General features: G+C 39.7%; 2 long non-coding RNA genes across 2 annotated transcripts; one reads left to right on the top strand and one right to left on the bottom strand.

The window, feature by feature from the left end:
• The first annotated feature begins 9476 nt into the window (after positions 1-9476).
• Positions 9477-10885, top strand: LOC118561915. The gene is made up of 3 exons (XR_004930364.1): positions 9477-9802; positions 9971-10245; positions 10553-10885. It is a non-coding gene; the product is annotated as an uncharacterized LOC118561915 (long non-coding RNA).
• Positions 10886-11141: 256 nt separating this feature from the next.
• On the bottom strand, positions 11142-12522 carry LOC118561916. Its single transcript, XR_004930365.1, has 2 exons — positions 12414-12522; positions 11142-11634 (listed from the first exon to the last, which is right to left on the bottom strand). It is a non-coding gene; the product is annotated as an uncharacterized LOC118561916 (long non-coding RNA).
• Between the last annotated feature and the right edge of the window lie 1432 nt (positions 12523-13954).

Genomic DNA, 13954 nt, shown 5'->3' with positions numbered 1-13954 from the left:
TGCAGTAAATTCATAATAATTCTTAACAGAATGCTGTTAATGTGTGTCTTAACTGTTGTTGCCTGACAGTTGAAGTTCTCTGCAACATAATTTCATCAACATATTCGTTTCATGTCATTTCCCAATTATTTTGAAAACCCAACTGAGAAAAAGATAGCCTTTCCATGTGAAAGCCTTTTCCCTCTCTCCCTCTTTTTTTTTTTTTTCTAAAGAAAGCGAGGTGCTGTTCTGCACCGAAAAGACAAAATATTTATACCATGCTGTTACTGTTCAAGGACGCCAAGGTTCTACAAACAAAGCAATGAGAGAGAACAGGAGCTTTTGAAAACGCTCTAACATTGTAGAACAACTAAAGCTACTTAAGCAAATCAGAATTAGTTCCCAAATTAATCCTAAAATAAAGTAAACCATACATGTGATTATTTATTTTCTTAAACTGAGGATTAAGGACTTTTATTAAGAAGTTCTTGGATGAACGCGTCTCTGCGTTCCTATTTGTCTAGGCCTCTGCAATCTGATCTATGATCTACGTATTCTGAGTGCCTGGTCAGGAAAGGTTAAGGTTCTCTGAAGCTTTCTGTTTTCAGCAACCCTGAAAACCCAGAACCCTTTACAGTCAGTGTTAGGTGTCAGGTAACCTGTGGGACCACCTCGTCGTCTCTCTGGTTCCACCAGCTGTGTCAAGTCCACAGCAGCTCGTCCTGGGTGCCATGCCCCAGGGGTCTCCACACCCCCCCTGTGTGGAACGTCTCTCGTTGTAAGGATCTCACCTTACGTCCCATTCAAGATGTTCTTTACACAACAGGAGTTCCAATGTGGGATGTATTTGCTGCTTTGATGTTCCTCAGAGAAAACCTTCATTCATTGATACATCTTCAAGCTGTTACCCTTTTTCATCACAGCCCCCAGCAATCCTGACCAGATCCAAAGTGTCCCCATAATTTAATCTAATTAAATTAATCTTACTTATTTTCTGTATGTAAGACGATAATCATTAAATTATCCTTTTCTAAAAGCTCTCAGGTTAACAGTTAGCTAAACTCAGTGTTATGTGTTTTTCCCTTAGGATGTTTAACTGGTTAAAAAGACTATTGAGTTATTTGTGTTCTAGTTGAAAGATATTAAATCTCCATAAATATTGTAACCATTGTACCCTGATGCTTTAATCCTAAATTTACCCATGTTAGTTAGTAGGATGTGTCATTATGCTAATTTTATTGCAACATTACCCATTTTAGCCAGTAACTCTTTCTTCCCGTTTTATTGAAGCCTGCCAGAGTAGCAGAAATCAGCTTACTCTTAAGATGTTTATTAAATGAAATGCTATTTAAAAGTTCAGATTACTCTACCTATATAGTGAAAACTAATTCATTCATTTATTTAACTGTTGATATAATACCCACTTAATTTATTAAGTTGCTCCATGATTCCCATCAAGTTACTTCTTTAAAAGTTTTCACCTTTACATAATCTTAATGTGTTTCGTAATGTGTGGTTTGTTTTAATTATGTACAACAAAATCTGAAGTGAAATGCATGAAGTCGTGTCTGCAGAACTCATCTGTGTTTGTTGTCGAAGGTTGTCCGATGCCTCAGTCATAGTCCTTCAATGTCCATTTTCAGTCCAATGTCTGACTTAAGCACAAAATTCTCCTTCCCTTCAAGAGTCCATCCTCTAGTCCTCACGCCTGCAAACAGAATGAATTCTGCCAGCATTTTTTGCCAAAGAAAACGCTCCATAGGTTGAAAAGAAATTACAGCAAAACAGTCACAAACATTTTAACTACAGTGTTCCCTCTAACATGACAAATATAAAAGAAACAAAAGGATAAAAAATAAATCAAACTTTGTCTCTGACAAAATAAAACTCAAAACTGGATCAGGCTGAAGTCAATGACATCACCTTTAGTCCTTGTCCCAAGGATCAGCCCCCATGGCACTGCGGCACTGTTTCTGCATTCTCTCGCATCTGAGAATGTCTAAAATGAGACTAAATCTCTATGTTAGCACAATCCTATCATATTGACCAGGTTTATTTGCAAAGAAAAAGAAGCAGAAAGATAGAGCTGTTAATAGCAGAAAGCAACAAACATTTTTAAGACACCACCTTTCCTGCTGGAAGATCTGGCATAACTTGGTTAAAACTAAGTATAATTTAGTGTCCAAATCTGATTATAACTCCTTACCGCACTGCCTTTTCAGAGTCTTCTGTTGGCAGAAAAGTGGCGTCTACTTTAATCTGAAAGCAATAACTCAGAGGAAAACAAGAGTGTTAATAACATGCAGTTAAAACCCTGGTCCCCTTAGTGTCCCTTTAACATGATGTTTTTTTCCCCCTTTTTTTCCCTCTCTGATCCTGGGAAGGTTTCTATCCTTCCCCTTTCCTTTGAAACTTTGTTCAAAACATCTCTAAAAGAAAGAGAAAAAAAACACGAAAGAAATTAACCAAACAAAACTAAAACAAAATTGTTTTCCAAGGAGCACAATTATGTCTTTTCCAATATGACATAGGTTTTTGACTTATTACAAACTTTTTGATATCCTTCTGGTCCTTTGACCATGTGTATTTGCTGTTAGTAATACTTTTATTCATATATACCTTATCAAACCTAATTGGTCAAGGGTGAGACTTTAAAGCAATGATTGTTCCCTTTTAGTTTTTGAGCTTCTAGTGTTTCTCTATAAATGATAAGAGTTTTCCCCATAATTCAGCACATTGAGAAGGCTACCCAAAACAAACCAAGATTAGAATTAAAATTTAACCCTTCAGAAGCTGGCTTTATTTTATTTTTTCCCTCTGACATAGTTTTCGTGCCCCAGGCCAGAACACACAGACCCAGCCTCGCCATAAACATTCAGATGTTTACATCATGGTCAGATTTGTTTATCATATCTATTGTCCTTCTCAGGTTATACTGTCCCTCTGAGGTTCGCCTCAGCGCAGCATAACTAATAAAATCAGATGATTTTTTTACTGATGACGCGTGTAACGTGGCCTTCTAATATTTTGACGCTTTTCAAAATTTCTCATTAGTTGCATTCAAATTCCAAGTAAAAAATAAATAAAATAAATGAATAGAAAACCCTTAGAAAAGCAACCATATTTAGTTCCATACAGTTTGTTCAAAGCACAGTTTTTTCTCATTTAAATAAAAATAAAAAAAATCATCTATATCTAAACTTCTTTCACATGGACTGGTTTGTGATGAATCATTATTATTATAAGAAATGAGATCTCAGTAATTTTAAATTACTTTAGGGCTAAAAAACAAGTGATAGGATCTCAGCCTAAATTTGTAAAACAGTAAACTTAACAAGCTTATGTAACGCTTATTTCCAATTTCTAACAAAGCTGAAATATTTCCGTTCAAGCCATGTTAATCTCTCCGTGTATCAATTTAATTTGGTCCTGATATTTAATGTTAAAAAACAAACTTTGTTATTTAAATCTCTCTTTTACTGTACCTCTATTGTTAACATAGTCCATGCTTAAAATGTCATTTGAATTACGGAGCTGCAGTTCTCCCAAAACAAATGAACATTCTGAAACCATGAACATTACTTTTACCCCGAATTAATTCACACAGACGAACGTTTAGTTACATAGATACATACACACGTACGGTTACATACAAACAATGACATTCAGACAGACGAACACGTGCAGGCCTGCTTTTTCACCATCTTAAATAGTTCTATGTTTTTCATAATTTTTAAACGCCAACGCCGAAAGATGTTTTCAACGCGTTAAGTTCCCGCTTAGTTTAAAAGGTGGAGAGCGTGCGCTGGTTACGACCCCCGATGCTTCGTCCACACGCGGTTTTACGCTTCAGTCCCGCAAGGATACAACTCTGTGTCTCGCAGACACCTGGACGCTTACTCATTTTTGAAAGTTATACGTCGCTATTAGCAGTTCAAAACACTTTTATCCACAACGGAAGTGCCTAATCGGTCCCCACGTAAACGCTTCCCCGGTGCAACGCCTTTTTAGTTTCGTTTCCGTTTCCTTGTTTTTATCGCTTTTCTTTTTTTTCTCTTAATTTTATTTTTATTATTTAGTAGCAGTACTGCAATAAAATAAAATAATAATAATAATAATAATCCCTATGTGAGAAATCTGCATGTTTAATCAAATCATTTCAAATCATTTATGCATGTCATGCGTCTGGGCCCCTACGTTTTTCAGCATGAAATCGAACGTCTCATCCTGGGGCTAGGCTTGACCCTGAAAAACCTCTGCCTTTGACCCATTACACTGACTCTTCTGCATCCAGACTTTTTTTTTTTGGTTGTTTTTATTTATTTTATCCTTTTTTTGTTTTTTATTATTATTTTTTACGTCCTTAGCACGATCGACCAACTAAATGAAAGGCCTCACATCCGATGGTCGCCTTTTTGGTATAATGGTCGGGGTCCCCACTTATCAAAGCTGCAAACGTCTTCGCAACAGTCAAGGACTTAAGCATCCCTGCCGCTTTCATCCACAACAGAAGTGGACAGCCTCTTGCACAAACCCAAGACAAGAGGACTTTAATGGACCAGCTGGAAACTGCTCAGCCGGTCACCTGTTCTCCAGGTGAAAATCACTCTGCCACTCCTCCCCCCTTGTGGGAAAGTCCGTATTTCAGCTGAAAACTTATTCTAATTAAATTTTGAATTTTAGTTTAATGTTTAAACCTTAGTCACCGTTCGGTATTGCGAACCCTGTTTTATTTGCCTTAAGGATTAAATATAATTCATTATTTCTACCGGCTTTTACTTTTACTACCTTTTAGGTTTACAGTTTTAAATTTTTAAATTTCTTGAGGTATACTTTAAAATGGGGTTTAAAATTTAAAAGCTTGCAAGCATTTTTGACCAATTGCGTTTGTTTTTAAAAGAGCTGGAAAATAATCCCCTTACCGTCTCATGAAAGAAAGGTTCGGATCTTCGTGCCGACGCCCAGAGACGCTCCGAGACCAGGAGCTCCTCCACATCCCTTGAAAATCCATTCGGGGTACCAGAGGCCGGATAACCTCTCCGGGCCGGCCAAAGCAGCTCCTGTCCCCGGACTCCCTCGCTCGTCGGTCGGAGATCTTGTTCGTTTACGCCAAATTGTTGTGGGAGTTTTGGGTGGAATATTAAACAATAGTAACTGAGTTCCCATCTTTACTAAATGACGAGACGGTGGTATGACGTTCCAGCACTTTTATTGAGAAACAGAGCAGAGATTCGCATAGTTGGAAAGTAATCGCACCCCACAGTTCCGCTGCAGTCTCTGTCTGCCCTGTCTCTGTCTGCCTCGCTTTTCGGGCTTCCCCTAATACTGCACCGTGGCCTTCCCATGAGACAAAACAAAGACAGTCTATCGTAAACAATCAGTATCCCTCAGCAGCTGCAGCATTTGGCCTTGCAATCAGAAAACAGTGGATCTTATACACAGACATCAGGTCTCCAGGCCTCCTCTGTCCGAGTGGTGTGAGGCCATAGTGACTTCAGAATAATAATTCTTATAACAGTAAGAGTATTTTGGTGGCCGACATGTTAATATTGAAGCGCCTGCTACCATGATAGCATATAGGCTATCATGGTAGCAGGCGCTAACTTGATACCCTGCTACCAGGATAGCCTACTCAAAAACATTTCAAATAAGACAAATATTTAACAAATACCGATTCCTGGACAGTGATTACAAACAAAAAAAACGTCCGACGACGCCATGACCGCCGCGCAGAAAAAAAACCCAAAGCTTACCGTTCGATTAATTCGGCCCATTTTACGGTCTTTTTAAGCCCTCGACACTCAAGCCATCGTTTGAGCTGAAGGTTGGTGTGTTCTTCGACAGTGCGACCAGTAATCCGTGCGCCTGGAACATCGTCTTGGGAAAGTTTAACGGCTGTAAAGTCGGTCATATCGCTGGTTCTGTTGTGCGTGTAATAGCTGGTTGCTACGGGCGTTCTCTACCTGTATGTCCTACCTAAGCGGCAAAAGGGGTGTTGCTCTTGAGACGGTGCGCGGTACGCTATTCAGAGTTGCATGGTTTTCAGAATACAGAGTTGCCTCTTTTTGAGTTAACTCTAATCACAGTTATAGTTTGAGTAATGAACGCTGCTGGATACATCTCAATGGCCAGAAACCGATCAGACCTCCTGGTCTAGCATAAGTGAGTCCATAACAGCTAATTAATAAATGCATTAGTGGTATAAATCAGGGCTTTGAACCGGTTCAAGGAACGAAAACCGGGAACTTTTTGTATTTTACAGGGAACAGAAACGAAACCGGAAACGTTATTTTTTATGTTATGGAACTGGAACACTTATTTAAAAATAATGGTAACCGGTTAATACCGGTTTTATTTCGTTCCTCAAAGTTTTCGTTGCCTGATTATCTAAAAAAAAAAGTAATTATTTTCCTGCGCACGTTACCACGACGGCTGAGGTTCACTTCCTGTGTGACATCACATCACACATTCGCTGACTGAATGGAGAGAGAGCGGTGTCTCGACTAGAGCTACACACCTTAAATAAGAGGTAAATTACGATCCATCGTTAAGTAAAGCGCTCAGTCCAAACACAATATCAATATCAATCAAACACAATATCAATATCAATCAATCTCAATGCCTCATCAGCAGCAGCGCACACCTTGCATTCACAACAAAAGGATCAACCATGAGCTTACCGGCTGTCTGTTCAGTTCTTTGCTTCCTTGACACAAACCTCGTACAGCTCTTTTTTCCTGCCCGAGTAGGATGGCAAACTTTATATTTTTCACTGCCGACCTTCTGCTCAAGCCAGGAAGTTTGTCTCACCTTGTTGTGATTGATTTCACCTGGTAAGCTGCGCGCTCACGCTCAAACAGCTGACGTGAAGAGGGGTGTTCACCGCAACACTCAGAATGGTCCCGGTGTCTGTCACTTCTCTGTAGCAGCAGCAGGGCAGCGCGTTCTGCTCAAACGGCTGACATAAAGGGGCATTCGCCGCAACAATAGCTATATTTGTCAAATCCACGTTAATGATAGACTAGCGAACATTTGGCTAAATGTCGCCAACACCTCTGTTTGCCTAATGCACAGATAGCTAGCTATTCTATAGCATTAAACAGCTGACAGGAACGAAATTAACCGTTCCGGGAACAGTATTTTTTTGTTCTAACCGGTTCGGGAACGTCAATTTATTGGTGGAACTCATAACCGGAAACGTTATAATTCCGTTTCTGTTCGGAACGAACCGATTGGAAAACAATATCGGTTCAAAGCCCTGGTATAAATCATTACAAACTTCGGGCCCTGGCCTCATCACCATTTGTGTCACATTTTGTTATAGCTACTATTTGAGTTTGAATGACCTATTATTAAAATTATAATATCAAATTATAATTATTAATAATAATCATATTCAAACATCCTTCTGGCAAAACAAATATTAAAGACAAACTTGAGTTACATTAGGTTTTATACTTTTTAAGGAGTTTATTAACATTATGATGTGTTCTAAAAGCAGCCCAGCTTAGCGCAGGTTCTGCTACATGTTGCTGCCCCTGAGAGACCTGATGTCACCACCACCCTCATCATCAGCCATGGCAGCTGTTGACGGCTCTGCCACAAACATTTCTGTTATTTTTGAACATTTGGCAGCAAGTGATTGAAAAGCAAGTTGTTGTTTTTATTCACACAGTTTCTCTAAGCCTCCACGCTTTTTCTCCATCTCAGCATCCTAAATTACACCTAAAGGTAGTTTATTTATAATCAACCAGTTCACAATAAAAGGTTAAAGGCATACTATGCAACATTTTCCAGTTAATTAATGTGTTCCATACCGTTTTGGATGATTAAATTAGTCATTTCAGGTCGAACAAAGGTTTTCTCGGCCGCCCTGGGGGTCTGTGGGGGAAATACCGCACTTGCAATTGCAAGAGCTCACGGCCCGCACTCACAGAAGTCTCGCTTTACGGCGAGAACTCCATGTGTTTTTGCCCTGCCATTCACTATATGCACGCGCGAAAGCAACAACAAAGAACCGCGTGTTAACGTCAAATAAAAATGCAAGCATATCGAGTTTTATTATTATTATTTTTTTTTAATGTTGGTGAGACGCTACCGCGGCGGCGAGGCAGCGGCTTGGCGAGGCGGTGGCGTCTCGCCAACATAAAAAAAAAATAATAATAATAATAATAAAACTGCCGAGGCGGCGGCCACCTCGCCAAGATAGCGCTGCGGGAAACCCTTTTGTTCATACCTTCACTGTGTTAGTCATTGTTTGTACTGCCGTTTTTTCCACTTTTCGTTGCGTTCGCCTGTCTGCTAAGCTCAAAACAACCGCGCCTGGCTTGCCGGGAAAACCGGAACAGCTGAGCACTTTTACTTTCGCCCTCTGGGGGGGACCTCGCTGGAAAATCAACCCCGGTTGCATAGTATACCTTTAATAAAGATGTGTAAAATCAGACAAATCCATCAATCTTTCCAAGGAGAACATTGGTGACTGTAAAGAAATCAACAATATTTCTGTTGAATTGTTTAATAGCAGATTTTTCTTCCTGTCTCCTCAGACTGAGTGGCTGTAAGCTCTCAGAGAGAAGCTGTGAAGCTCTGTCCTCAGTTCTCAGCTCCCAGTCCTCCAGTCTCAGAGAACTGGATCTGAGTAACAGCAACCTGCAGGATTCAGGAGTGAAGCTTCTCTCTGCTGGACTGGAGAGTCCAGACTGCAAACTGGAAACTCTCAGGTACAAAGTTCTCCATCCTGTTGAAACCACATTTCTGTCCATTACCTGCTAAAACATGATGGGAATATAAGTTTATTGACATTATTCATGATGCAATTTTGACACTGTAAAATATTTACAGTTTCTGTCCTGAAATATTTACACACATATAACAATCTATACAGCAACATATGTTATATCTCTAATGTACATAAACACTGCTGTATATTGTATATATTTTTGTTTATCTGACATTTTGATATTATTGCACTGGTTGGAGCTGGCTTTAATCTCATTGTACATGTGTGGAACACGATGTACAATGACAATTATAGACATTCTGATTCTGTTATATTATTCATCTACAGACAGCTATATGTTACCTTAATGCAGAGAAGCTGAAGGCAACCACCTGGGCTCCCAACAGTAAGGGGACCCGCTGGTTTCCCAGACATTTAACAGTACCCATTAATTATTTATATGTGTTTGAAATAAAATAATTAAGATTTACAATTAAAAAGTAACATTACCAACTTCTGCTCCCCTTTCCATTAACTAAAATTAGCTATTCTGTCTCAGCATATAAAGATCCCAGAATGCAGTGTGCTGATTGAGCAGCAAGAGAGATGAGAACAGATAAAGATGGAGCAGTGCTGGAAGCTGAAAAAGGGAGAGAAAAGAAAAAGGTGTTGTTCTACCAAAATGGTCTGAATCCCTGGATGTTTTCTAAACAACCCCACATCTATGGAGATAATTTCCTGCCAAAACGTTGTAAGCAAAAAAATGTGTTGCACACAAATAAAACCTGTTTTGCACACAAAATGATATGTCTCACACACAAAAAATTGTTTTGCAAACTGTTCGCCAACCTTGCACTCAAAATATCATTTATAAGTTTTCCTCGAGTACAAAACGGTCTGTGCTTGCACAAAGCAGCCTCTGCTCGAGTACGAAACAATCCCACCACCGCTGCGGTAAATTTGTGCCAAAAGTCACGTGATGCATTAAGAGTTGTTGTTCAGACTTCCCGACAGCAGGGGGCGCACCCAAAAAAACTGAAACGCACCGGTTTGGGTGAGGAAGAGAGACGTGATAACACAGCTAACAGCATCAGCACCCCACAGGTAACTTTCAAAACTTTCCCGGTGAAAAAGTAACAGCTCACTGATAGATCATGTAAGATTTTAGTTAAAGGCCCTGTTTAGTTTTATCTCTGATCTAAAAATGCTGTGTAACGGACTTTTGAAAAATAATGTATTTAGACTATGATTTGATCTTTACTCTCCTTTCAGAATTAAACGTCTTTGGAGACGTGTGGTGCGCAGGAACTAACATACACAACAATGTGCTGCACTCAGGAGAGGACAACAATTCGCTTGACCTGTCAAACATGTTAGATAACTTCTGTTGTCACCATTTATTTGTCCCAAGACTACAACTAAGTTTTCACACCATCAGCAGTGGCTGAGATGACCATTCACTCAGAACTGAGGGGAATCTAACACTCAGTCAGTTATGGAAGATGGGAAGCATCCAGCATGCTGTGGTAGAACCAGAAATCACAGAGGTAAGAAGGATTTTTTTGTGCTGGCTATTATACAGTTTCTCACATTAATGCGTATATTTCAAACCAGAAATGAATTTATCTGATCATTTATCTGATCACTCCAATGCAACAAAACATTGAGTACATCAGAGAGGTGGCAGTGAAACTGGTTTCTTTGAAATCTGTTTATTATGGTCCTTCAAAATAATTAATGGATTTTGGAGTCATTTGCTTTTCCATCCTTAGCTTCATAAATTTAATTATATTCAGTAAGTTGTAGCAACAGAAACACGGCCTCTTTTTTATTCTCTATATATCTTTCTTGCAGGGACTCTGCCTGCCTCATATTGACTGGGACAACAGTGGACTGCTGAATGACCCACACTGTGGGGTCACTATTTCTGAAACTGGCAATGTGTTGAGCCCTGAACAACTTGGTAGCACTGAGGGCAGCCATGGATGCACTGGGACATTCTGAATCGCACGGCTCAGAATATATATATATATATATATATATATATATATATATATATATATATATATATATATATATGTGTTGCTACTCTCCAGTATGACCAACACTTTACGGGTTTAATCTTATTGTGGTTACCATTGTTGCAAAAGGTTTTTAAGTAGTAAAATCTAGCCAGGGAAATGTAACTAAGTTAGTACATTCACTGAATAAAAGTGTAGAACTGCTGGGATTATGATGGTAAATGTGCATGGTACTGTATAAAAATTTTGAAAATGCTGAGGTTATTGGAAAAAAGGGCACATGGAGCTGTTAATAAACCTGAGGATGCAAACAGTGTGGGAAAATTAAACAGTCCTTTATTTTCCACATTGCATAATAAACATACCCTTTCATAAAGTCTTCATTTCCAATTCTTACCAATATCAATCAAAGTGAATACACCTTTCCACAAGGATTGCTTTTATTGTTGAAATCAAGACTGAAAGAACTCCATTAATTCTCCAGGTTTTTCCCAGTAAACAATCCATGTATTACCATAAAGCGGGCTGTATAAAACAAACTGGCTGATGAAATGGATGAAGCCAAAAACAGGACTATGAAAAACAATTTCTGCATGTAAGACTGTCAGGAAATTTAGAACCTCAAACCTGGCCTTTTTTTTCCAGCCTAAACGGCTCCACTAAGAGCTATGAAGGACATGCTGCAACAGTTAGTGATCAAAGCAGTTAATACTGGGAACTAAAACGGTTACATATTAAGTTATTTTTAAACAAGCTCAAATCATCTGCCGTATGTTTAAAGATTACATAAAATTTTGAATTGTTCAAGTCTTGGTAGTCTTGTGATGGAAGTCGGCGTGTCTCAAAGCAGGTTGATGATCTGGTAGCCTTCCATCCAGCCCAGAACTTTGATGACCTTCACCTCATCAGTGGATGCTGGAAAACAGATATGTGTTATGGATATGTAAAGGATAATACTCCTCTTAAAGAAAAAAAAAATTACCAAGAGGAAAACAAACGTTTTAAGAAAATATCTGCCCATGTGGCCAATTCCAGCTGTGGTTTTTGCCATGGCCAAACCAATTTTATTACGTGCACAACACATATTTGCAATTGGGCACAGATGACCTCATTTTTACTTTGAAGAAATTAAGGAGTTAGAAAGGTAGTGAGATATAATCTAGATCTGCTGCTATATGCTTTACTTGTAACATTCATATTTATGTTAGAAAACGCAATTTTTAATTAATTTCCTTACCAATTTTCAAATAATCAATATCCACTCGTTGCAATTATTTTAAATTGCTTAAGAATCCGTTTTGCACATAAGCATACATGCATTGGTTTAACAGTTTTAGGATAAATTATCATATCCAAACACCAATTTAGGTTTACACCAATAAGAACAACAGACAGTCAGTTGAAAACAACATAAAAACACATTATAATCTGTTAACAATGCATTTATCTGGGTATCCACTCAGGTACTATTTATTTGACAACAAAGTAAAGGGAGAAGCCAACCAGTGGGGTTACATTACAAAGCAAAAGTTGTTTTAGCATGGCGTTCAACCTAAGGCTAGCTTTCATGTAATTTGCTCTAAAACGTAACATGGTCCCTTACTGTAACACAGCAGTACCTTTAACTGAAATCTTACATGTTCTATCTGCAAAGTGAGCTGATACTTTTTCACCGGGAAAGCTTTGAAAGTTACCTGTGGGGTGCTGATGCTGTTAGCTGCACTGAGCTATGATATCACGTCTTTCTTCCTCAGCCAAACCGGCGCGTTTCAGTTTCTTTCGGGTGCGCCCCCTGCTGTCGGGAAGTCTGAACAACAACAACAACAACTCTTAATGCATCACGTGACTTTTGGCACAAATTTACCGCAGCGGTGGTGGGATTGTTTCGTACTCGAGCAGAGGCTGCTTTGTGCGAGCAGAGGCAGTTTTGTACGAGCACAGACCGTTTTGTACCCGAGGAAAACTTATAAATGATATTTTGAGTGCAAGGTTGGCGAACATTTTGCAAAACAATTTTTTGTGTGTGAAACATATCTTTTTGTGTGCAAAACAAGTTTTATTTGTGTGCAACACATTTTTTTCCTTACAACGTTTTGTCAAGAAATTATCTCCATACACATCTCAGTAGACTTAGACAAACTTTAATGTCATTTTGTATGTACAGAGTGTACACAGAACAAAATTTAATTGCATACAGCTTACGACAGTGTAATGAGATTGCAGTTGGAATAAGATATTACAATATAAAGTGCAGCAGTGACAAGAATGTAACCATGCAGGAGAAAAACTGTTTTTTAGAGTGTGCAGAATAATGTTCTTCCATGTTTATGGTGCAAAATAATATGGTGCTAAAAGGCATAAACATTCAGTTGTGTACTATTTAAATGGATTATAAAAAGTTGGTAGTGCAAAATAATGATGCAGGTGTGGTGCAGAGTCGAGTTAGAGTTCAACAGTTCAACAGTCTGATAGCAACAGGGGAGAAGCTGTAGCAAAACCTTGTGAACCTGCAGCGGATGCTGCGGAACCTCTTCCCAGAGGGCAGCAGGGAGAACAGTGGGGTCACTGATGATGTTACGGGCTTGGGGACATGCAGCACTGGGATGAAATGTCCTTAATGGAGGGGAGAGGAGCCCCGATTATCCTTTCTGCTGTCCTCACCACTCTCACATTCTTCCAGTCGGAGGCGCTGCAGCCTCCACACCACATAGAGAGACAGCTGGTCACAATGCTCTCTATGGTGCTTCTGTAGAAGGTCATGAGAATGGGCTGGGGCAGATTGGCTCTCCTCATCTACCGCAGGGAAGTACAAGTGCTTCTGTGCCATCTTCACCGCTGACGTGGTGTTCACAGACTAGGTAAGGCTGTCCGTGATGTGCACCCACAGGAATTTGGTGCTGCTGACCACCTCCACAGCTGAGCTGTTGATGAGCAGTGGAGCGTGGCGAGGCCGGTTTTTCCTGAAGTCGACGATGATCTCCTTCGTCTTCTCTACATTCAGGATCAGGCTGTTGTCTCTGCACCAGCCCACCAGCTGCTCCACCTCCTCTCTGTAGTCCCGGTCGTTGTCGTCTCTGATCAGGCCCACTACCGTTGTGTCGTCTGCAAACTTCACGATGTGATTGGTGGTGAACATGGGGACGCAGTCGTGTGTCACCAGGGTGAACAGCAGGGGGCTGAGGACGCAGCCCTGAGGGGAGCCCGTGCTGAGGATGATGACATCAGAGGTGTTCTG

Source organism: Fundulus heteroclitus, unplaced genomic scaffold (assembly GCF_011125445.2).
Source record: "Fundulus heteroclitus isolate FHET01 unplaced genomic scaffold, MU-UCD_Fhet_4.1 scaffold_75, whole genome shotgun sequence".
NCBI lineage: Eukaryota > Metazoa > Chordata > Actinopteri > Cyprinodontiformes > Fundulidae > Fundulus > Fundulus heteroclitus.
This window is presented reverse-complemented; position numbering and strand designations above follow the sequence as displayed.